Below are 24712 nucleotides of genomic sequence, written 5' to 3' on the forward strand. Positions count from 1 at the left end.
ATGAGGTCATGTTTACTAAACCCACTAATCACATTCTTCAAGTCAGTATGGTGCTACCAGAATTACAACAGTCATCTGCTTTCTGGATTTTCTGCATAATCTTAAACAGAAGTAGGAACAGCAGAAGGCACATAACACGTTCTCTAGTCTCAACTGGGAAAGCATCTGTGTTGCCACCACTCTCTGAACTGGAACAGCATTTGGCTGCTTTGGCCTGAAAACAGATCTATTAACTTGTCAAATGTTCTGGTTATGTGCCAAAACATCTCTGAATGCCCCATTCTGCCTGGTCTTGTTTGCCAATTCACTGTGTAGTTGTTTTTGCACTCTGACGTGTACTGTACAGATAAACAGGTTCTTCTCTATCAATGTCAATAGGACCCAAGCCTATTGGAAAGCAAGTGGCCCAGTCACTTTTGCAAACAAAGCCTGATCTCTCTGATGTTAAGATATTGATACCATCAGGCCTTTTAACACCTCGCAGTTCTAACCAGTTATTGCTATGTCTTCTGTAAAAACATGTCAAACGTGGTAATCGTCCAAAGGGGCTCATTTCTCCCTCCAGGATGGTTTATATGAGGATATTTTATCTGGTTCTGAGATTTGCAGACCACTTGATCTCTCTCATCTACTACTAAAGTGATCTGAACACTTGATTTTTGGTTGGTCACAACAGCACACTGGAGGGCAAGGGTATGGAGAAGAGAAAGAAAATCCAGTGGGCAGAAATTCCACAGCATTCATCTATAGAAGAAGCCCTCATTACCAAGAGGCTCAGAAGGAACTGGATTGTTTTCTCTGAAGAATGCAGAATTCTTCATGTTGCTTTTGTCCGCTTTGGTTTTCATTCTGCAGATGTGAATTCTTTACCTGCACCCATATATGAATTACTGTTTGACACCTATGAATTAAGTCTTTATGATAAAGACGTGCTCCTGAAGTACATGACTGCCCACATGTGCTCACCTGGATCTTGTTTCTTATTTGTGCCTAGATAAGGAGTTCCTCTAAGAAACCACACATATTAACCCCTTCCTGTTGAAGAACAGCAAATAGCAGCCCACAGACATCATGAAACCCAAGGTGTAAGGATGTATTGGAAATGGTGCTGATCATAAGTGAAGTGAAAAAAGCTGTAGTGGGATGAATAGACATGGAGGCTTGCTTCCATGTCTGTCAGATGGGGGAAGATCCTCTTGGGGGTTGGACTAGATGACCTCCTGAGGTCCCTTCCAACTCTAATATTCTATGATTCTATGACACTGCCCCATCTAAAACTTCAGCTTTTTCAGCACTCTTGATCTCCTTGGAATCAGGGCCAAGAGGCAACATGGAAAAAAGGGGGCTATAGCTTCCCTTAGATCTGTTTTATTTGTTTTAAATAAGCACACACCTAGATACTGGGAACAACATGAACTGATACCTAGGCATTCCATTTAATGCTACTGAATAAGTGTCTTGTGACCATGCCTGTTTGATGAAAAGCAGCCTGCAACCCAACACCACCAATTGAGTGAGTGTACTCAGATTATGATGTTTCATGGTGAGTGTGGTTCTTCCAAAGGAGTCTCCCCAAAACAGCTTACCCCTTACTAGTTCCATCTCTCTCTGCTATTTGGTACCATATTGCTCACAGAATAGATTCAGAAGGATTGCTTCATCTTGTAGTCTGGCTTAAATCCTTTTATACAGTCTCAAATGCTAGGATTTACTTCAGCTCCTCCCAAGATCCCGGCCATCAGTTTTCCAAAAGTTTTCTTCAAGTATATTCTGATGTTTCCAGGAGCTGCTTTGTTTGAATGGTGGCTTTCCAGCAACACAGCCACTTCTATGGCTTACTGACCACAGCCATGGCTGACACACGAACCATCTAACGAGGCATCTGGGATGAACAATGCAGCCAAGGATATTTCAGGGCTTGCTCACAACCCACAAGACTCTCTCCTTACTTGGCAGAAAGTTGGGCAAAGTCTGCCCATGGAAGGATTAATTAAGTGGAGTGAATAAATGTGGCAGAAGAAACCCCTTTGTGAGGAAGTTGCCTCCTAGCTCCTTCTTGGCCAGGAATCCACTTGACTGTATTATAACTCTAAGGAGATACAGGTCCATGAGAGGTCCAATAAGCCATCCTTTGTCACACAATGCCTGGGTTTTGCCGGGCCTTGTTATGGCTGAGTATTCCTGAAGGGACAAACTTGTCTGCATTATTCTCTTGTCCCTCCAATCCTGACAGCGGGCATTCCTCCCAGGAGACCGAGACCAAGCTTGTTTCAGTCTTTTTTTTTTTTTTGGCCCTTTTTCTTATGAAATCCAAGGTGCTTTTGAGCACCTTGGTTCCACTCATTCCATCTAAATAAGACTCTGAAACCAGTACTTTTAATAGGATCCCTGAATTGGGTCAGAGTTTAAAAGATTAATTCTGATCTTTATATGGAGATGAGGTTTTATTGCCCTCTTCCTCTGAAGGCAGCAAAGTTCACACCATCTTCTATGACTTTTTCATTTACCCTCCTATCTATAATCAGCTAAGAATATGGATAGCCGAGCTAGGCCTGATGAATTCACGGAACAGCTGGTGTTTACACCTCCTCGGAAAAATTATACCTTCACTTTCTACAAGAGGCTGCTGTTTCTGCTTCTTCAGTGCCCTGTCAAGTCAGAGGCAAGCACCTGACCCCTCTGCAGGATATCAGACTTTCAGGAAGCCCCTAATGAACTTTTAAGTCAGCTGAATGAAGGAGGATGGTGATCTCAAGGTACCCTGAGGCAACCAGAATATGTCAGACCCCGTGGATGGGGAAGTCTGGTTGTAAGATTCCACATAAAGGAGCATATGGTTAAACATCTGCTAAAAGAGCACAAGAGACATGGGCTGCCGGTCAAGGGAATAGGACTAGAGAGTCCCCTAGCGTGATGTTAATAAACTGTTTTCTTTCCATGGCTTTGCATTGGGAGGTGGGGGGGGGGGGCCCCACTGCAGCCAGTATTGTCTTTGAGCAACTACACTTACATTGACCCTTCCCCTGCTCCATTTGCCACATCTGGTTTGGTTTTCTCCTGATTCAGGGATGAGTGAGTGCAATCCCTTCCTGCACTAGGTAAAATTTTGGGGGATTCCCCAGTCACAGACATACCAAAGCTCACTATCTAGTAATATAGGTAAATTCTCTTTTTCTTTCACTGCTTGTTTGCCCATACTAGGGTCAAGCAGGGCATGCCCCTCTTGTACTGCTGGAATGCAGGAAGAGAGAAGCCAAAAATGAAGTTAAACAACCCCACAAGCCGAGTTTAAAAGTTTAAAAATATCAGCATAGACCCAGCCAGATGAAAGCACAGCCACACCAGAAATTTTACTTTTAGGCTGTATTTTAATTCAGAAAAAAACAGATCTCAGAGTCAGAAAAAGCTTTGCAGTAGGCCTGCCCAGCTCACCCCCAGCTGCAGAAACAGAACAGAAATGCCAGGTTCTTCAGGTGCAAGGATGTACCCATAAACCAAAACTGACAAACCTGAGTTCTGCACCCAAAGCTGCAAGCAGACTGAAGACTCACTGCCGGAGGATGTGAGAAAAATTCACATGCTCTCAAAAAGAGTCAGAAAACAAGGCAGGGACATGGCTATCACACAAAACTACCTGGTGAACATTCTCTCATTGGATCACCCATGCTGAATCATTATATCAAATATTTTCATTCGTTTTCTGGATTAAGTATCAGTTTCCTGCAAGCATAGTAGTGGTCAGAATCAATGTAGTTAAACTGGTGTAAGCCAGTATGTAGTCATATTTTAGTTGAGTTTCAACTTATTCCTTGTCTATTTAAATTAACATGAAATAAGTCTAGTTTTCACAGAAGTGTCGACAGCCTTTTGCACACGTTTAACTAAAAGTTAAGTTTGTTTTTTGTTTTTGTTTTTTTTGTTTGTTTGTTTGTTTAAAAAAAAAAAAAAAAAAAAAAAAGCCTCCCCTTCAGTTTAAACCAGGACAATTTTTCAGGTAGACAACCCCTCACATTAGAGGGGGAAAGGAGATGTACATAGGGCAAGCCAACACAATTAGCTGAGCCAGAGGTTTCCTAAATGGTCTCTGATTTTTGGTGCTAATACCGAAGCAAAATCAACTAAATTTGGTACATAATGATTTTGGCTAATCTGATTATGTTCAGCCAAAGAGTACAAGAAGATTAGTAAAAGCAAAAATATAAATTAGTGGAACACTGAAATAGCAGTTAATTTAAAAAGTCAGAAAATAGGAAAGGTTCCTATAGCAACATTAACTCATTTTCTGTTTCTGTTTTCCTTGAATGTGATGCTTAATACATTTGCTTGTTCTGTTCAATTTGTACCATAGATACACAGGATGTGCACTAGGGCCTAGTTAACATTGCTTTAGGAACGTAAGCATCCTATTTCTCAGCTTCAATTTTTAACTGTGCAACCCTGACATTGCATTACAGTTCTGTGCATTTCATGTATTTATAGAACAAGAGGAAGTGGCCCAGGCTGAACGTTAGCATCTAAATGTTCACCAAGATGAACGAGGTCAGAGGGGATGGTAGTTCACATCGCTGCCGTTGCGTAGTTCTCTACAGCGCCATGTTATGAAAAAACAGCACATCTGTTCCCTTTGAAACAGAAGTATCTTTAAAACTGATTTTTTTTTTTTTTTAAAGTGAAATCTTAGAACGTGTGGATAATAGCAAAAGTGGCAACCCCCCCCAAAAAAGGAATCCACTTCTAGTCACTGTGGTCTTGTTCCTGTTAAAGAAATATTTTTGTTGGGGGTGGGAAGAACTATCTATATAGCCTCTATGCAAATTGACCTAGGGGTAGCCATAATCCTCTGCATTTCAGACTGGGCAGAAAGCCTGCAGCTTTGTTGCAAAGACATCAACATCTTTGATTTTCAGTAGAGCTACTGAGCAAACAAACAATTTCAGCTGCTTAATATCTTTATTAACCGTCCAATTCCCCTCATGCCCACCAAGATCTTACCTTGGAGTAAATCCTCAGCCAAGTACTATTTATATACCAAGTTTCACCAGTTTAGCTATTTGAGCTGTACATACAAAAGAGCTTCAATAAAAATATTTCCCTCACCTTACACAGTTCAAAAAAAAGAAAAAAAAATCAAGTCGGTGAATGGATTTACTCCTCAAATCCATTTTGGCCAGATCAAATACTCAACATTTCACCCAAAACTTTAGGGGTTTTTTTTGTTTTTTTTTTTAAACTATATATCTAAGGCTATGAGCAAGTGGAAGAAGAGAGAGCTAGACACACAATATATTTAAAGTGGTTGATAATCTCAACTACTCACTATCAACTGAATGCCAAGTTACCATATATGCTAGTCAACTTATAAGGAACAATATATGGTTTCTCTAGCAGTTATGAGCATAAACCAGCCTGCAGAATTTGCTAGGTAGAGGGATATCAACTTAAGAATCTAAGAAACTAAGAATTTCATTCTAGTTATTTAATAGCAAGTGCAGGTTTTTAAACTTAAGCTATTCATTTTAAGACTTGGAAAATCCTTGATAAAAATGATTATGTAAGCAATAGGTTTCCCGCTTACCTTTAACTAAGTATGTTTGCTGATTCAAGACGGGAGATGAATGGTAGATATAAAAAAAGCAAGTAAATCCCAAGATCTTGCTCTGCCTTGAAACCGGATTGGTACATATGAAATTTAACACTAATGAACGAACAGAAACAGGTCACAAAATAAAATTTTTGGCATTTCCAAAGGGTACACCAAAATGGATTGCACTGAAATGAGAAAAATCCTGCTACAGAACAAGGCATGAATCTACTGAAAATATCCATTACTATAAATAGAATACTTCTATATTACTAGTTGCTATGTATACACAGATGCGCTGAAACATTCAGGAGACTAATTATTTCCTACCAATTCTCTCTCTCTCTAGCCACAAAGGGGGTCAGAATTTCAGCCTCTTCTGTTGCCACCCTCTATCACATTCTCCTTGAACGACAGCAAAGCTCCAAGGTTGCGTACCTCCTCACCCCCCTCCCAACAATGGCTGTTCTGCCACTGGGTCAGATGGAGCACTGTTCCACCTGAGCTTAATGATTTTTGTCATCAGACTTATTTGCATCCAACCAATTCCATGAGCCATTCAAAGCGGTTTTAAGAGTTCAGTACACTCTTCTTCAAAGTGAAGGTGTAATCTAGGAATACCAGCTCCAGTACCCCCAACTGTTGCACACAATCGAACAAGAGGACCTACAGCAGCAGCACTTGTGTACAAAGGGACATTTTCTCAAATGTCCTTAAAAAACACAGGACACATGCAACTGAGAAGCACCACAGTGCGGCACCGAAATTTTCAACTACCAGCATTTCCTCCTACTCATCTATGATATTAGGTTAAAAACAGAACCTAGAACAGCTAGAGGACAGGGCTAAGAACTGCTAACAGGTACGCTCTAACTACCATCTTGTTCTTCAGAATTTCAGCATACATTTAAAAAAAAAAATCTGTAGCTGTTATTGTTGTAAAGACAGACTCAAATGTGAGCCAAATGCTAGAGGTGCAGAGATGAGTCTGCAGAAAGCCTAGAACCACAACTGATAGGTGTGAACCGTCCCATTAATCTCAGTGGGAAATTAACTAGATAGCTAGTGACAACAATTTCAAATGTCATCAATTTAATCCCTCATGTAACAAGGAGGAAAGAGGGTCATAGATCTGCACAATTTACTGACTGATGTCATTTCGATGCCACAGACGGGCAGTGCATAAGACATACCACCTTGATTTGGGGGTGAAGAAATTTGTGACAAGCCAAGGAGACTCGCAAAGCCCATGGGACACATTCATGCCTCACCAAGTCAGATTCTGAGTATCTGCACAATCTACTGTAAGTAGCGCCTCATTCTGTAAGCTCACATAGCTGAACTTGTTTTGTGTAGAGTCTGAAAGAATACCACCACATTCCCCCCATCCCACCCCAATCTGGCCCCTAACCTAGATATGGAGATTGATGATCACAGAAGAGTTCTGCTTTCACATGATAGTTCTCAGATCAGCAACAAAGAAATTCAGAGATGCAGGTTCTAAAGTCTAACCTTAAGCATATTATGGAGAAAACACTTTTGTCATGGCTCAGCACTCTTGACTAGTTTTGGGGGCACTGAACATTCTACTGTTGCTGCGTTCTTCTGCAGATTTATAAAAATCTAACCTGCAGAGACTGTTCATAGGAGGCACGGGGATGCTATTTGCAAGACTTGAACAATTTATTGGACACCTATCACAAGCCAAAGCAACAAGGTGGACAGTGCTCTCCTCTCTCAACCTTGCAGTAAGTACTGTGGACTGTATTTAACAACTGACAGCTCCCACTTTTTTAAAAGTGGAAGATGAAGTTTATCTAATATTTGCAGTACTATTAAACCAGCCCTACTACCTACATCTCTCGCCATAAGATTTTAAGTGGCAAATTAAGTTAAATATTCCAGTAGACAGGCAAAAGCAATTTTATTCCAGCACGCGCACACGCACACACACGCGCGCGCACGCACACACACACGCACAAAAATCCTCTGTTCAAACTTGCTTAATCAAGGAAAACTGTTTGGGCTAAAACAGCAACGAAGTCTACACTGAATCATTCTAAAGGAAAGCAGCTAACATCATGGCAATTAAGGCCTGAAATACTAACATGTACATAGGCCATAATGGCCTGAACAGCCTTTCCTAATTCTGCTTAAAATGCTTTTCAAGCATTCGGGTTTAAATTATCCCAATTTGTTATTTTGTGTATTAAATATTCAAGATACTGTCCCACACACGTTTCAGATTAAGTATCCGCTATTCAGTAATTGTGTTATATATAGTGGTAATAAAAGTCTATTTAACATGCTACTAAAAAAAAGGGGCGGGCGGGGGAGGATATCAGCCAGTTATCTACAGTTCTCACTTCAGGCCAGTCCAGAGTCCTCAGTGCTGTGAACTCAGACACTCAGGCAGCCATTTGGAAAACAATTGTATTGCTTTCCAAAATACAGATGTTTTCGCAGAAAATGACTGCATGTCTTGTTATATACACTTACTACCCTCAGGTACATATTATGACCCAGGATTCAGAAAAGACTTTTAAAAAAATGTTTTGGCTAGCTGTTTTAATTAAGCGCTGATTAAAATTGTGCTGGCTTATAGGACAGACAGATTTTGATACCTTTAAAAATAACTGTGGGTTGACCAACTAACATAACTAAACTTAAAGATGCTTCCCTCCTCCCCAGTCCAGAAAAGGCCATAATGATTTTGATCACCTTTTCTTTTCAGCCAAGCAATATCAAAGCTAGAAGAGTAGAAATGCACTTCTTAACTGTGAACAAACCGCGGTTCTTAGAAAAGTCCTCAGCTGGTAGACACCCAGAGCCAGCACTAGGCATTAGCAGACTTAGCAACTGCTTAGTACTACAGGGGCTCCCCCCTTTAACTTATGTGGTGAGTGGGGGGGCCCCCAAAATATTCCTGCTTAGGGCCCCAATGGGCTAGCATTGCCTCTGTAGACACCAGATATTTACAAGTCTTCTGCTAGGTAGCAGTAGCAGTAACGTGCTCTAACAATGCTACATCACTTGAGACACCAGCAACACTGAACCCAGTAAGAGAAAATTCAACCTCCATCCTGTATTAAAGATGACCTGCAAAGAAAACCATGGGTTTATGGTTATTTTGTTGGTGTTTCTGTCTGAATTATAAAGGCAATAAGATTTATTTATTTATTTATTATTAAACACACGCTAGATATTTAGGTCTGTCTACACGGTTTCTTGAAAGACTACAGAACTTTGTATAGCTAGTAGTATATCACATAATAATTGAATTAGTGAAACCTGAGATTCTGTCTACGACTACTCTCCCATCTTTGATCCAGAACTGTCACAGCTGCAACAGTGGAAGCATTCAAATAGAGAGGGTCCAGGCAGCAGACCTATTATTTTAGAAGGAGGAGGGAGAAGAATTAAGGAAGTTATGGCTCCCTTGGAGCCCTGCACAACTCAATTCATGGCAACTAGTTACAGATAAGATACAAAAAGAGAATACCAGTAAAATTTAAGTAAAAATTCCTAAAATAGTTCCAAGAGAAGTGGCACACATGAAACAGATTTTATCAGCATTCATTTGGAATGTTCCATCTCTGAAGCATGCATATAAGAGGCTACATACTGTAATGTTCACCACCTCCCTTTATGTCATTTACTCATTCGCCCAGAATTCTAGACGTTTATGATGTTCAGCTCTAGCTGAGAGCATATAGTAGAAATGCTAAATGCAGCTTCTAGAAAATCATTTTAAAAACCTAAAGGTATCAGTAAATCCATGCAGAATGATAACGCTTGCAATTTAGAGCTGCTTTTTATAAGAGAAAGTGGTATGAAGCATAACAGGTCTCTACAGAACATTTAAAAATTGACCGTGTCTCATCAGGACCATCTCTAAGAATGCATTTTCTTTGAAAGTGTGGGCTTGATAAGGCAAGGCAAGATAGCAAGTGGTTTCACATGGAAGTGGTAAAAAAGCAGGCAGCTGTTTTCTAGCTATAGCCTCTGCCAAGGTTATACTGTAAAACCTAGCTGCAGAAGCAACACATTAAACACCAGGAGTCCCTGAAAATTGACAGCAATGCCTACCAGGCTACTAGTGCAGCTTGTTCTTCAATACTGGCACAGTTTTCCTGAGCCTCTCAGCTGACAATCATAAAAGGAACTTTTGCATAATATTTTGCCATCAGATACTTGCTACATTTTAAATGTAAACTGCAAAAACCAGGCAATTTCCAACTCTTTGCAAGTCTATACTCCAAATGTCTAACACTAAGAGCCAATACTTCTCAATTACACCAGTATAAATTCAGCACTTATCCATTCAAATTCATGAAATAATCTAGATGTATAGATAACAGTTGTTTTCAAACTTCTTAAACTGCATGCCCTTTTCCAAATAAGGTAGTCTTCCACATACTCCCATCAGAGATGGCAATATAATTATAAAGGTCATAATATATTTAAGTCTTACTAAATGAAGAGCACTGTCTGCCATTACAGGATTTTTCTCATGTACTCCCAGACGAGAACTCCATAAGTACCCCATTTGAAAACCACTGAGTTGAGAGATCACAAAGGAGTTTGATTTCCTGCTTAGGAATTGGGGACAAAAGTGGCAAAAAACACCAAAAAAAAAACCAAGCACTATTTGGATTGTATTGCAATTTGTTAAAATATATTTGAACTATCAGGAAAAGAAAGCTTCATGTTTTAAGACAACTGTTTCTCAAAGATAGCTGTGCTCAGCACACAAGATTTTAACTCAGGGTGGATTTAAAAAAAAAATTAAAAAAATCTTTTTAAAAAAAAAATCTGATTTAAAAAAAATCAAATACTAAATTTCTCTCATTTAAAAAATAGTTACAATTTAATATCACAAACATGCTAAACCTACACTTACAGTCTCATAAAAATGAATTAATGGCTCTAGTCTGTCCAGCCTAACTACCAGCTCTTGCTTCTTGAAAGTTCTGGGCTTTCAGTTTCTGTTTCTCAGCAGACTAAAGTCACATGTGCAAAGACAGACATAGGCTGCATAGGACTGCTGTTCTGTGCTTATGGTGGTGGAGCTGGGCCAAGCAAGGCAGAGGAGTTAGTTAAGACACTGTCTTAAAAAGTAAGAGACAAAGAACGGAGGCAGAGTAGAAAGGAACAGTGGAGTGGACTGGAAAAGAAAAAGGGAAGCCATTATTCAGCGCACACACAGCTTCCTATGTTCCCTCACACTTTTGCCACAGAAAAACTGTCAGGTTCTGGGCATAAGAGAGACCCTATCTGGGAATATTTTGAAGAAATTCCTTCTGTGGGTAAAAAAGGAAAACATGTCAAATGTAAGCAGTGCAAGGAAATGCAGGGCCTAGTTGCAAGAATGAAACATCATAATGAAAACTGCTTATTGAGAGAAAATGATGTGGATGAAGATGATCCACATTGTTCTTAAGACATATGCACAACTGGTTAGTAACAAATAATTCACTTTGTAATGCAGCATTCTTCAAGACTATATATGCCTTTTAGTACAAGTGTGATTTACCAAGTAAATTCCCAAGCTGCTTGCTATGTTGGATGTTGCTAGGAAAAAAAAAAGTTTCTTAACTAATTAAACACGCCATAAGGATTAGCTAACTAGGTTTAGAATCTATCACCCAAGTATATGGCGCAGAAAGCTGCAGTAAGAGAAATCTAGAGTTGCCAGTTGCCACTGGTGTCATTTTCTTATTTTATATTACATAATATATGCTCCTTACTTTGGAACATCATGGCCACAGACCATATGGTGATGCCATAAGTCTATTCCTTATTTTACTTTAGCATAACTCAGCTTTCCCAAGGGAAACTCATCCTATACTGGTTCTCAAAAAAACAGACGGGCCAGTGAGTTCTATGGCGCTTACTCCAAAATTAAGTGCACTCTAGGTGCAGTCAGTCTTAGCTTTTTTGGTAATTTGGAATCAGACCTGAATCCTTGCTGAAAAAAGGTAAATGATTAACTGAATAATAGAGTGAGAAACACTGAGAAGTACGACTATTCAAAATCATTTTTGAATTGTTCCAGGATCCCATTTAGATATAAAAGACTATCCGTAACAACAACTTCAGAGTCATCTGTTCGTACTCTTAGCAGCAGTGCTGCAACTAAATGATTTCAGACAAAGTATCAGTAGCAAGCCAAAGATTTCAATCATCCAGTAAAACCACCACCATGGATGGGTTTGCAGTAAGGACTAGCAAATACCAACAAGACACCACAGATGAAAAGATTGCTCGGTTCATATATGCCACAAGTTCTCCTTTTCACATTGCTAACCATGCCAATGAAGTGTTTATTGTTGAGTCCTTACGACCAGGCTACACTCCACCTGCTAGAGCAGATATTGGTGGATGGTTGCTAGATACAGTGTATGAGAAGGAACTTGAACAGCGTGCAAGAAATACTGAAGGGAAATTTGCCAGTTTAAGCCTTGATGGATGGAGCAATGTACACAATGATCCAGTAATATGTGCCTGTGAGACAACAAAAGAGGGATTGCATATCTTTCAGAAATAATAGATACATCGGGTAATGCCCACACAGAATATTTAAAAGAAATGACAGTGAAAGCTGTAATAAACTGAACAAAAATTCACCTGTCACATGCACAATTTTGTCACTGACAATGCTGCAAACTTGGCAAAGAAGGGACGATACTTATAAGAAGAAACGGAAGGATGATCCTTAACATGTGGCTGCAGTGCCCATTTAATGTACTTTAGTCTTTAGCTAAAAGATGCATCTTCTCCAGGAATAAAAGAACGTTGTTGAAGTCGCAAAATACTTCGGTAACAACCATTTTGCTTCAGCTTCATTGAAGAGAGTAGAAGGACCCAAACTAATTCTCCCTCAAGATGTTCGATGGAATTCTGTGGTTGATTGTTTTGAACCATTTACTAAGAACTGGCCTATTCTCTAAAACTTTGTGAGGAAAACCGTGATAAAATAGATGGAAGTATCTCATCCAAAGTATCTAACGTTGGATTAAAGAGGAATATGCTCACTATACTGAAGCCTATATCCATAGCCTTAAACAAACTTCAGAGAAATTGTTGCTGCACTGCTGATGCTGTCAAAATTTGGAAGGCACTTCCAGAGACCTTGAAAAAAGAAATACCTCACCAGAAAGTTAAACAGCAGGCAATAAAGAAACAAATGGATCAAGCACTAACTCCACCTCATTTTCTTGCAAACATTCTCGACCCCAGATATAAAGGTAGATGCCTAACTTCTGAAGAAGATGCTGCTGCCATGGCATGGACATCTCAAAATCACTCCTCAGTTATGCCAGTCATCATAAATTTCAGAGCTGGAGCAGAACCATTTAAACAGTACATGTTTACTGATGATGTTTTGAACAAAGTCATTCCCCTGAATTGGTGGAAACCATTAGTCAGGCACCTTGAAACAGAGTTCCTTCAGTTGTTAAGCCAACTTTTCACAGCAGTAGCTTCCTCTGCAGGCACAGAGAATATTTTCATTGTTTGGTATTATTCACTGAATGCTAAGAAATCGACTGGGAGTTGAAAAAGCAGGAACACGCGTATTTCTGTTTTAGTCCATGAATAAAAATGACAGTGGGACTGGGGAAGATGAGAGCTAGTTGTAGAAGTTTTAAGGACAGCATACATTTACTGCTGTGATGACTTGTCTGTTAGAGTTAATAAAATTTGAACATTTAAAAAAAAAAAAAAAAAGAAAGAAAGTTTAAGGACAGCCATCAGCCGGCAACTCAGGAGACTGCTGCAATTGCAAATGTGAAACACCTTGTAACATTTAAGATTTAGTTTAATAAAATATTAGCGCTATTTTGTTTGTGTGTGAGATTTAGTTCTTACGGTTCCTAATGTAGTGCTGCTGCATCTGCAGCTTGACACAGCTAATGAGTATTATGTATTATATCCTAAATTAATAAAAATCAAATTACCAAAAAAATTACACAAAGTATACCCTCCTAGATGTTGTAAAATGCTGCACTTAGTTGTAAATTAACATGTTTTAGTGATCTGATTTACATCATTGTTTAAGAAATGTGAAGTAGTATCAGTGGGAAACTTGATTTAAATCAATGACTTTCTCTTGGTGATTTGAAACAGGATTTGAATCAAGGATTTAAAGCATCTTGATTTAAATCAATCCACCTTGTTTTAACCTCCGCTACTGAACACATTAGAACAAAAATCAAATATTCCTGAAGATGATGGGATGCATCTTTAGATATAAATCAAATCCATTTATGTGTTTTGTTTAGCAGGGATAAATGGTTGCGACAGCAGCAAGAAGAGATCAAAAGCCATTAGCCTGAATGACAGTAAAATTTTGTCATAACCAACCTTTTAACATTGCAATGATCAATAAGAGCTTACCATTACAAGTGTAATGTTTTCCCTTCAACTCTATCTCAGGATGCTTATTTAGGGAAAGGAGCACAGAGAAGAAGGGGCAGGTGGAAGAGAACAATCTTTGGATTCTGCTAGACAAAAAGGAGGTTCTTTTCCCTCCCCTAATTGAGCTAGCTAGTAAAAATACCAAATTAAGATAACTCAATGGTGTAAGGGGAGGACTTTTTCACCCTAGTCTAGACAAAGGCCTTAGTGAGTGATAAAGTTAAGTTAGGAAATACAAAAAAAAATGGAGCCATTTAAAATAAATAACCACCCACAAGATTAGGCAAATACATATAGAAGAATTCTGAACTTCCCACATGTGACAGTCTTAAGTATTTTCCTACTTTGGTGGAAAATTAGCTGATTTAAAGGCAGTCATTAAACAGGACATCCCTTACTGAGGACACCATTTTGTACAACTCAAAATTGTGATGACGAAATGCCATAAGATCACGCAGTGTGAGAGGAACTCGCTTAAAGTCTGCATAACGGAAATCAAACAACATTAACAATAAACTAACATGATTAGGCCAGTATGTGGAAAGATTTTATGCAAATGCTAACTAGCATGTTCAAGACTTATCAGTTGCTCTGAAGACTAAAGCAATTAAAGTCTTTACTGTGCACAAAAAAAGACCAACCATTTTGCTGGAACAGAATACACTGGAACTGAGAAGACTATCACTGTGAAGGGAAATGTCAGTTCAAGTATAGCTATAAACGGCTTTTGAAAGGGAAAATAAAGCCTCAGTATGTCAAATTTTAATGTTAGAATGACTGAATTTCCTTAGTTTCATGGTTATTTGCAATTAAACTAGCTTCCATTACTGCCAATGCCATGTACAGCAAAAAAACCCACTTACTCTGAGACACCTATGTTGTGTATGTTAGGTAAACACCACATCCCTTTTCAGCATCATGCATACTAAATTAGCAGTAGGTCTCTCCTTCAACTGCCTATGAGAAGACAAGCTGCAAAAAAAGGTTCAGAGACTGCTGGAAAAGTCAGTCACTCCAACACACTATCTTCAAAAGGTCTAGGAAAAAGAGTAAAATGTTGTTTATGGACTCTGATCTCTTTGACTTGCAACACAGAAGGACATAAAATGCCAAAATGAAGCAGTACTTGATGTTTGAAACACACAGTGTCACGGTCATCCCCTTCACTCTCAATTTTAGATGGTCAGAATTGATTGCCAATTGTTTTCTTTGCACCCTGACATTTTTGCCAGCCCAATGCAAAGGAAGGGGGGGGGGCGGCCGCGGGAGAAAAATCACAAGCCACAGCTATTTTTACACTACTAATTTAGCATTAGGGAACAGGAGTCTCTAAACCATAACAGCACAGCCCAGTCAAGAAAACCCAAATGTACTATTTACTGAATGCATCAGAAGCAGTTGCTTTCATCTAGTCATAAATACTAGCCATTGAACAGATTAAATTCATAACCAGTTATTGAATCATATACGGAAACTTTTCTGTGTTCAAGTCAAATATTTCTTGCCCAAGTTCTGACTTTAAAAGTGTTGCAATCTAGTCTTAAGGTGTTTGTTTGATAGTCACAATCTTGAAACAAGCAAGCAATTTTATTTACTTACCTTTTTTTAAGCACAACTTGATCTCCACTGACACTGACACCCCATAATTAGTATATTTCAAATGCAGGTTGTGCTGCAGAAAACTGAGCTAGAGTTCTAGGACAGAGGAGAGAAACCCTAAGCTGTGGGGAGTTTTGAGGTTACTAGGCATTTTATCCTCCTATCAATTTTACTATGTAAGCCAAAATGGAAGCGCAACACCAGAACAAGATAAATTTGTTCCTTTAATTCCACTGGATGTTAAAAGCTGATCAGAGAAAATAGCCATGTATTGTGAGAAGAGTCATCTCTAGAACTCATTGCCACAAAATATTCTTGAAGACAAAAACTTCCTAGGATTCAAAAAAGGATTAGATATTTACATGAATGAGAAATTCAAGTTACACGAAACATGATAAATTTTAAGGGGAGATAAAGACCTCTCTGTTTCAGGATGTAAACCAAGCACTAAATTACAGGGCTTAGATTTATTCCAGAGTTGTCCAGAGTGTTTTTTGAATCTTCCTCAGAAGTACTTAGTACCAGCCACAGTCAGACAGTGAATCCCTGGTCTGAACCGATATAGTCATTCCGATGTTCCTCTGTACTGGATGCTTGCCTTTAGAGATTCAACACTGAACAATATTTTCTTTACAAGTATTCCATTTTCAATTTTTGCTTGGTGCCAAGCCACTAACTTCCTTGCTATGATTCATTTCTCTAAGGTGGAAGTGTGGGAGTAGTTGAAGGATAATGAGTCAAAGTTTCAAGAATATGTGCTAGTATAGTTGTTCCTTCACAGTTTTAATCAGTTAATAGGCAACAGAAGATGCAAATCAGCTTATTTCCTGTTCAATTAAGATAACTGCATCCCAATAGAAGCTCTTATTTATATTTATCACCTTGCCACATTACTCATTACAACCATTAAGTACTTTCTGTTTGGATACACCAAGGTGTAGTGGTGCCAGTGGTCAGGAACTAAGCAGGGCTAAGGCACTTTCCTCCACAGGGTGGAGCGCTGTGATAAGCTAAGGAAGCCAGTGCCCCAACTTTCCACACATTCCTTTCCACACCTGGGGCCAGCATCTATACTTCTGTGCAGTTTACATTCATTTTAGATTGAAGTGACAAGAAACCCTTGCATATTTTAAAATGCTCACACCCAGTATTTCTGAAGCATGCAGACCATTCAAAATGCACAAGTTATTCCACGGTTCTTCAAGCTAAATGCAATGTAAACTGTGCAGAAAAATAAACGCTGCCCCAAGGTACAACTAATGATTCCTTGGTCTGTATAAGCTGATCCAGGGAGAAGATAGCAGATGCATGGTTATGACTGAATGAAATCCAGAAAGAATGAGGTCAGACCTGGGTTGCGGGGAGGTAAAAAGAGGTGCAGATTGTAAAGAGAATGGATAGATGAATGTGTAAGAATGATAGGCCATATTAAGAAACCGGGGGAGAAAGAAATCCAGATAGAGGAGTTAATTGGAGAGGATAAAAGCTACTACAAAGCTGAGTCCATACAATACTTCCTGTCCTAGTAGGAGTTGCTAGTGCTAAGTTTATCTGAGCTACAACACAAATGTATGGACAGAGGAGAAAAACTAGGAAGAAGTGAGAGACAGGACATTCCTAAGAGATTACAGGAAGCAATAAGGAAAGGAGAAGAGAACCGAACAGACAGAAGAAGGGGAGAAACGGACAAAAGCTATTCAGTAACATCACTGTCAGTATTTGCATCCAAAGAATCAACAAGTACTGCAGAGCATAGGAGCAGTAATGCAACAATTCGACCAAGACCTGGAAAACTAAACATTAAGGAAGAGAAGGATCCATTTAAGTTTTCGCACACTTCCCCTACTGCCCCCCCTGCCCCCAAGACTTCTGGGAGTAAAATACTGCCCAGCTCTTCCCCAGATTTGAAGCCTCTGACACATTCAGATCCTTCCATTGCTATTCTTCTCCACCTACTATGCCTGCTTACGCCTAACCTAAACTTTCTTCTCGGCCCAACTAGAATCCTGGACAGTCTCCAAACCCCTCCCTCACTCCTATTTTTAAAAGTTTTTAAATAGATGTGCAAGAGTTCTAGATTCACCAAGTTATAGCTACGGTTCGCCAATGTGGAAAAGGGAGTCAAAAGTCATCTGAATCCATAGCCTTTAACCACCCACTCCGGTAACAATTAGGTAACTAATAAGTTCACACTCTGCTAAGATTTATGCAAAATTGAGCTCAAATGGGAACCTCACACTTTTTCTGCTGGCTCATTCTTGCAGTATCTAGTGAGCACATGGGTCACACCAAAGAACAACTCTATGTCGCTCCCAAACCAGTCTATTCACTGTAGGCTGCCATTGACGTGCACTCTTCCCTACACCTGTTTGTGTTTGCTTGGCCATCTATCTCAAGCCTGCCCGAACTCGGCAATCACAATGTCTTCAGTTTGCAGCTCCAGGCCCTCACGTTTAGGGGGGCGGGAAATAGCTGCACGGTCCTGGACTTGTCAAAAGCTTGTTGGGGGGGGGGGGGGGGGGGGGGGGGGGGGAATGGCAGCTCGCATTGCAGAGGGGTGGAAGATCCACAACAACAAAAGGGAACGACACATCAGAGGAAACGGCATCGCACGCTGTGGGAAAGAGCCATTGCCAGGGGAAGAATCTCTTGTATGAAACGGGGCCGTGCACAGAAAACAGCAGGCGGAGTGGGACGCGTTAGGGGCCAGGGCTGCCTGCAGGCCAGGGCTGCGGGGAGATTGGGAGACGGCCGGAAGGCGGCATGGAAAGCGGAGCTAGCAGCTCCCCACCAACCGGCGCCTCTCTGCACCTTCACCGGCCCCACCTGCTCCCCCGCTGCAGCGCCCGCCCCGGCGTCCCCTAAGGCTTGCCTGGGATCCCGGCACGCGGCGCGGCTGCTGCACGCGGCTGCCCCCTACCACGCCCAGAGCCGGCCGCTCGCTCCGCCGCCCTCCTCCTCCCGGCCCCCGCCTTTCCAGCGCCTGCGAGCCCGCACGGGTAAGAGCCAGGCGCCTCCCAGAGCCTCAATGAAGAGGGCGCAGCGGCCGGCTGCGAGGCTCTCGCACAGCAAGTTGGCGGCGAGGTCCGGCGGCACTTGGCAAGCGGGGCCCGGCTACAACCGTCGGTGCAGCGCCCAGGTGGAAAGGGAGGCGGGAGGAGCCCGCCTGGCTTCGCGGCCGCGGCGGGTCTAACAACACCCCCGTCGGGGGGGGTGGTAGCGGCACGCAAGGAACGTGCCTCGCCCCGGGGAAGAGCCGCACACAAAAGGCGGCGGCGGCACGGGCGCTCGCTGGGCTTTGCAGCCCGCCCGGCCCCCGGGCTGCCGTGCACCTTGCAGCTCGAGGGGAACCCCGCAAAGCTTTGCTCGCTGCAGCTGCCGGGCCGCAAATAAGGCCGGCCCCCGCGCAGCGCAGGTTCCGCGCACGCACAGCCCGCGGGGCTTGCAAACTAGGACCGAACAACTCCGGGACGCCGAAACAAAACAAAAAAAACAAAAAAACACCCCGCGTGCCCCACTCCCCCACGGGGAATCCGGCTGGCGCTTCCTCTCCGGGGGAGCGCCCACCCGCGGGAACCCCGGCCAGTCGCGCTCAGCCCCCGCTCCGGCATCGACTTACTGCCGGCCCTGCGCGTGCAGCCCCCGCGCCAGCGAGGAGCCCGACCCGGCTGCAGCAGGACGAGCGGCCCGCGGGCGCTGGCGGGAAAATAAAAGGCACCCCCCCACACCTCGGGCGGCTTGAGTGACACCTGGCAGCGGCCAGTGAGGGCGCGGCGAGACGAGGCGTCAACCTTCCCGGCCGGGAGCGCCTCTGCCTCGGCCCCGCATATAAGGGCCGGGGGAGCGCGCTTGACGTTCCCCCGCCCCCCGCCCTGATAATTGGGGGCCGAGAGGCGCTAGCCCCGCCCCTGACGAGAGCATGGCAGGGTGCACTGGCGCGGTCTCTCCAGGTAGGGCCCCCGTGTCTTGCAAACGTCCTGCACAGAATTGCTGAACTGATCTTTTTCCACCCCGAGTAAGAAATTCTCCTCTTCCACCCCCCCCCTTATTGCAGAGCCCCTTCTAAAGAGAAGGAAACTTTGCAGGCAGACGGTTTGTTGGGGGGGAGCTTCCATACCGCCGGGGGCGGGCGGAGGGGGACACTAAACTATTTCTAGTGTGCAATGGAATTGGAGAGACCTCTTCTCACTACTGTCCCTGTGCCAGGGTCGGAAGAAGAGCTCAAACCTAACTGGTGCGTGTGCGGGCCCAGCGGCCTGATCCATGGTCATAGGGGCTAGATATTTAATCAGGAGTCACTCTTTCCCGCCCCCTCCCCGAACTAGTAACAGTTGTATTGCCTGGGAGCTCTAGGCATGGAGCAGCTCCCCCCCCCCCCCCCCCCTTGTGCCAGGCTCTGTACAAACTCCTGCCCTCTGCAGTCAGGGCTGTGAAGCAAAGCGCCCTTCTAGCAAACAACTAGGTGGTGTATTAGTGCACTTGCCCTATGCGGAGTTCATTGTCATTAAACACCGGAGTGCCTCATTAGCCATAACAGATCACCTGCCCCTAAGACTGGGAGGGAGAGAGGGAACCGCCTCTCGGAGCAGTGCAATAAGGGGCTCCTGCAGTCCAGAGGTGGAAGAAAAGTGGAGGTTTAAAAGCAAGATCTAGTTTAGCTGTTTCTTGATCCTTAGAGGACTGAAGTGTGCTCGATCTCTTTTAGGAGAAAAAGGTTTTATGCCGGGTGTCTTGTTATTGTTGCCCCCCACCCCCATCCTCGCAGGATCAATTTAAAATAGCTTTGGAGGGGAAGGAGGAAAGAGGAATGTCACGCTGCTTTTTTTTTCTAATGCTTCTGTGTACAGTATGTTAGTCAAAAGACCCGAAGCACCTGCAGTTCAGAAGTCATAGGGGCCTACACTGCCTCTATTGCTACCTTCATCTCTCTAAAATAGCGATTTAGCTGGAGTTAGCTCCTTTGGACTGAAATAGTATGCAGAGTGTGTGGAGATTGGTCCCTGCTAAAATTTAGATCCCTAATTTAGTAGCTCAGTGTATTCCCTGATTGGAGATAAAATGCACTCTATAGATGGGCTTAGTTTCTAGCAAGAGAATGCAGTTAATGGTACCATTTACAGAAATGGCCTGGGGACCAGGTGGTAAAATGACTGGATGGTATAGACAAAGTCAAAGAACTCAGTGCTGGTCTGTAAGATGCACTGTTCAGCTTGAGGCACGTACACCCCTGCAGAAGTCTTCTAAACTGCGATATTTCTGAGTTATAAATCCAGCAAGGAGACACAACCTCCACCCCTCAGTAAAACAGCCTCGTCTCATAGATCTACATAATACTAGCCTACAGCTTCTTTCATTCAAACCTCCAGCAATCTGGATGCTCTTTCTGTAAGGGAGTGTGTTTGGGTAGGCAAAAAATAAGCTCCAGTGAATGAAGAGTGGGTTTTAACTGAAGGGGAGAGTCACGTCCTCAAAGCGAAGTACAAATACTAATGGTTTAATATTCCTTTCACCCTCCCAACAATAAAGCAAGCTCTGTAACGTGTAATTATTAGTTAATATACCATCTCAACACCAATTTCACTACCAATACTAGGAAACAGAATGAAGGAACGTGTCCAACTACCAATTTGCCCCAGTTGTATAGCTCTCATGTTAATTCTTTTCAGATGTGAAATAGGTGGAATACGTAGAAACGTGATGGGCATAAATTAAACAACAATGGCAGTGCTAGGTCCTGTCCTCTACCAGGCTGCAGTGCAATCATTTAGCAGCTCTCAAATGCCCCCTAATCAAACCGTTTAATACAAGAAGGAAGGAGGATGAAGATGAATGATTTTTAAACCCGGGGCCCCCTATTAAACCCCCCTGCCTGTCACCCTCTTATTTTGCTTCTACCACTAAATGTAAACTTCTCCCATGCAAGATCCAGCCTTCTCCTAGGTTATGTTTCCCCGACGCAATAATCGGGATGCTGCTTTATCCTAATTTACAGGGACGGTGTTTAAGTTAAAATGAAGCAAGTTAGACCAGCCAGTTACAGGACCAGAAACGCCTCGCATGCTCAACCATTTTTTTTTCTGGTGGCAGCTTGACAATAGCTAAGAGAGGAACAAGGGGGCTCAGATGGCCGGGATGCTACCGGCACTTACAGGGAACCGCTTTTTCAGCGATGAATGCAGTCTACAGTAGGACCACGGACAGGGATTGGAGTCTACCTCTCTCTGTCCTTGCCAGCCACACGTACAGCTCACGCCTTTCTGCTGCCTCGACACGAAGCATTTTTAGCTTTCCCAGAACAAAGGGACTCTTGTATCCCGCATGTAGACTGAATCCTCCCCACGCAGGCTTTTCATTTGCACTCGAACGTTTGAAAAATAATCTCTCCCCCTACGTTACAGACACCAACTTCCCCAAATTGGACCTTTCTTGCATACCTTCTACCCAGTCATCAGTTTTGACAGCTATTTACCCCCAGCTAATCACACGGGCTGCATGTACTTGGTCCAGCCAACTACAACTCATTGTATGCTGTAGCATACATGCCATCTCCTAGCCCTACAGAACTGAGAAAATGCTGTTTAGCTAATGCAATTAGATTTAGGATCTTATCCCGCCTAATCTGCAAACGTCGGTTTATCTTTTCAAAGCGATACTCATTCATTCATCTGCATGATGTGGGTCCCTTCAGATGTTTTACGCAAGTGATGCATTGAGTTAGAAAGGTATTATGAGAACTTTAAACCACGATCTTGCTAGTTTATCGCCTAAGTACTGAATATGTACATCTATCTGCTTGAATGCAAAATAATGTATCTTTTCTCCTAGTGGTCTTAATATTGCCAATACTTCCAGGTATTGATGTCCTGTTAACACACTGTAATGCACATGAATTGCTTTAAAAGGAACCATAAGCATATATTTAATTCTATACCGCATGCATCCTAAGCTTTCTGGCATTTGATGTAGTCAGTGTATTAGCTAAAGAAATATTAAAAGAATCAAACCACAACTTACCTTTCTCTTTCAGCTTAAAAAAAAAAAAGTAACGTTGGAGTTCTCCCAATACAGAGGAGTAAGAAGCAGGTGGGTAGTTCTCGAGACAACACACAGAATCTAAACTGCGGACAGTTTTAAACGGAAGCAAATAAAATGAAAATGCTTTCCCTTCCAAGAGTCCAACACATAAAAAAAAAAAAAAAAATCAGGAAAATTAAAAGGGAAAGGGAAACTTAAAACAAGGAATGTGACAAGGCTATCCTCCTATGGCAACACAACTAAACAAAAAAAGGGGGAGGGGAGAGAAATAAAGGAAGGAACAAAGAAAAGAAGGGATGAAAGGACGCGTTAAAAAGACGGTCTCTTTCTCTCTGTCTCCTTGTTTCTTTTTAGTAGCTCGCTACAGAAGTAAAATGCTGCATCTCTAAGTGAGAACAGAAATAAGGGGGGAGGACGTCTTAAAAGGGAGGTGGACGGGATCACACAGATTTATAGCAACCGGATCACCCAGCGCTCCTCTGCTTCCGCACCAGTGTGTGCGTGTGTGTCTCTGCAGCTGTACCAGGCTCCCACCTATCCCGGGCGCCACGCGCGGAAGTATACGCCGAAACCCGATACAACTGAACCTGCTCGTCAGCCTCTGCTCGTCGATTGGTGCAACCGGGATCTTCTGGCGCCTCCCTGGCGCAACCGCCAGTCTCGATTGGCTGCCAGCTGGTGTCACTCTGGCACACTCAATGGAGTCCCGTTTCAGGGTGAGTTGCACCAGAGGAGGTAGCCCAGTCAGCACCGGGCCAATGCGAGAAAATAAGGGACGTGAAGAAGAGAGCAACGTGGGATGGCTCTGGCTGAACTATCAGAGTTCCCCGCGTGGTGCAATCTTTATCCGTCAGAAATTGCAGAAAGACTCGGTGCTATGGAATGACTGCCGCATCTTTTGCATATTCTGTGACATTAAAATGTCTTGTGTCACCTCTGAGGCTCTCTCTTGAAACATGAGCAAAAAGAATGATCCACCTTGTTTCTCCTATATCTGTTTTAATTAATTTCTAGGGTTTCGAGACCGGCCTTACTGTTTCAGTCTTTTTAATACATTGCAGAGTGGATTGTTACTAAACAACACTTGCAAAGGCAAGAATAGAAAACAACTCTTAGGAAATAGTAGTTCATAGTTTCCATTATGCTACCTAAGAGTGGGGTGGAATAATTAGACCATCCTCTTGAGAAAGCCCCTGTACAGATCTCGTAGCCTTTAACTTACAGGTACATCTACAAAATCAGGATTTATTATGGACCACATACTTCTCACAATCAGACAAAACTTATTTTACTACTCTGCATTTAAAGAAGTTTATAGTACTGACCAATTACAGCAATATTTTCTCCTCTGAAAGTGAAGATTGATATTAGTTGAGATTTCCAGTGATAACCATCTATGGGGGGGCGCTTTTACTTATTACATTAATCATATCATTCCAAGAGATCATGGTCGTGTTTAAGATTGTTATGCTGAATGGGAGAAACAAGCCTGCATGATATACACAGACCTTTCATTGCTCACACTTGTCATTTATGGCACTTGAACTTGCTTTCTGTTTAAAATCCTAAATGCTTCCTAGAACATATTTGTTTCCTTTCCCCTGATGCAAAACACAACGCGTATAAAGCATTTACAGCAACAAAGCACTTATGCCCTTCGGAAAGGAACTCCTTTAGATGCTTATTTAGTGCAATCTGGTATTTGCATCCAGTAAGGGGGGGGGGGGGAAAGACGCACATAATGATGTGGAAGAGAGCAGTAAAATAAATTAGTGTTCCTTGAGAGTGTCCTTGAGTGTTTATAAATGATTAATGGGATAGAAGAGAAACCTGTTTGTTTATCTGCCGTTTGGTCCATATAATCGCCATCTCCTATCAACGTGACAATAACTAAGTAGTACATAGGGCCTGATTTTTACATCTCGCAAAACCATTTATATTTTTAAATGCATTTGTCATCTTTCTAGAACACGAAGATTTTAGATCACCTGGAATTTAATTTATAATCTATCACCAACTTTTTGAACCGGGTTGGAACTCCGAAAAAAACGGATTAACTCCCCTGATGAACAAGGG

At 42.2% G+C, this 24712-nt stretch overlaps 1 protein-coding gene and 1 long non-coding RNA gene across 8 annotated transcripts in view; one reads left to right on the top strand and one right to left on the bottom strand.

Moving 5' to 3' along the window:
- ELAVL2 (ELAV like RNA binding protein 2) overlaps positions 1-19572 on the bottom strand; it is a 134630-nt gene extending 115058 nt beyond the window's left edge. For 6 of the 7 annotated variants that reach the window (XM_067553159.1, XM_067553158.1, XM_067553161.1 and 3 more), the window contains exon 1: positions 19221-19572. The gene's annotated coding sequence lies outside the window, so the exon portion shown is untranslated. The remainder of the gene's footprint in view (positions 1-19220) is intronic. The other variant, XM_067553156.1, reaches the window with a different exon arrangement.
- A 3056-nt stretch (positions 19573-22628) lies between these two features.
- On the top strand, positions 22629-23627 carry LOC137156390 (uncharacterized). Its single transcript, XR_010920751.1, has 2 exons — positions 22629-22684; positions 23131-23627. It is a non-coding gene; the product is annotated as an uncharacterized lncRNA (long non-coding RNA).
- Positions 23628-24712: the final 1085 nt, after the last annotated feature.

This window comes from Emydura macquarii, unplaced genomic scaffold (assembly GCF_026122565.2).
Source record: "Emydura macquarii macquarii isolate MOO-44397 ecotype Brisbane River unplaced genomic scaffold, CSIRO-AGI_Emac_v2 contig_1451, whole genome shotgun sequence".
Classification (NCBI taxonomy): domain Eukaryota; kingdom Metazoa; phylum Chordata; order Testudines; family Chelidae; genus Emydura; species Emydura macquarii.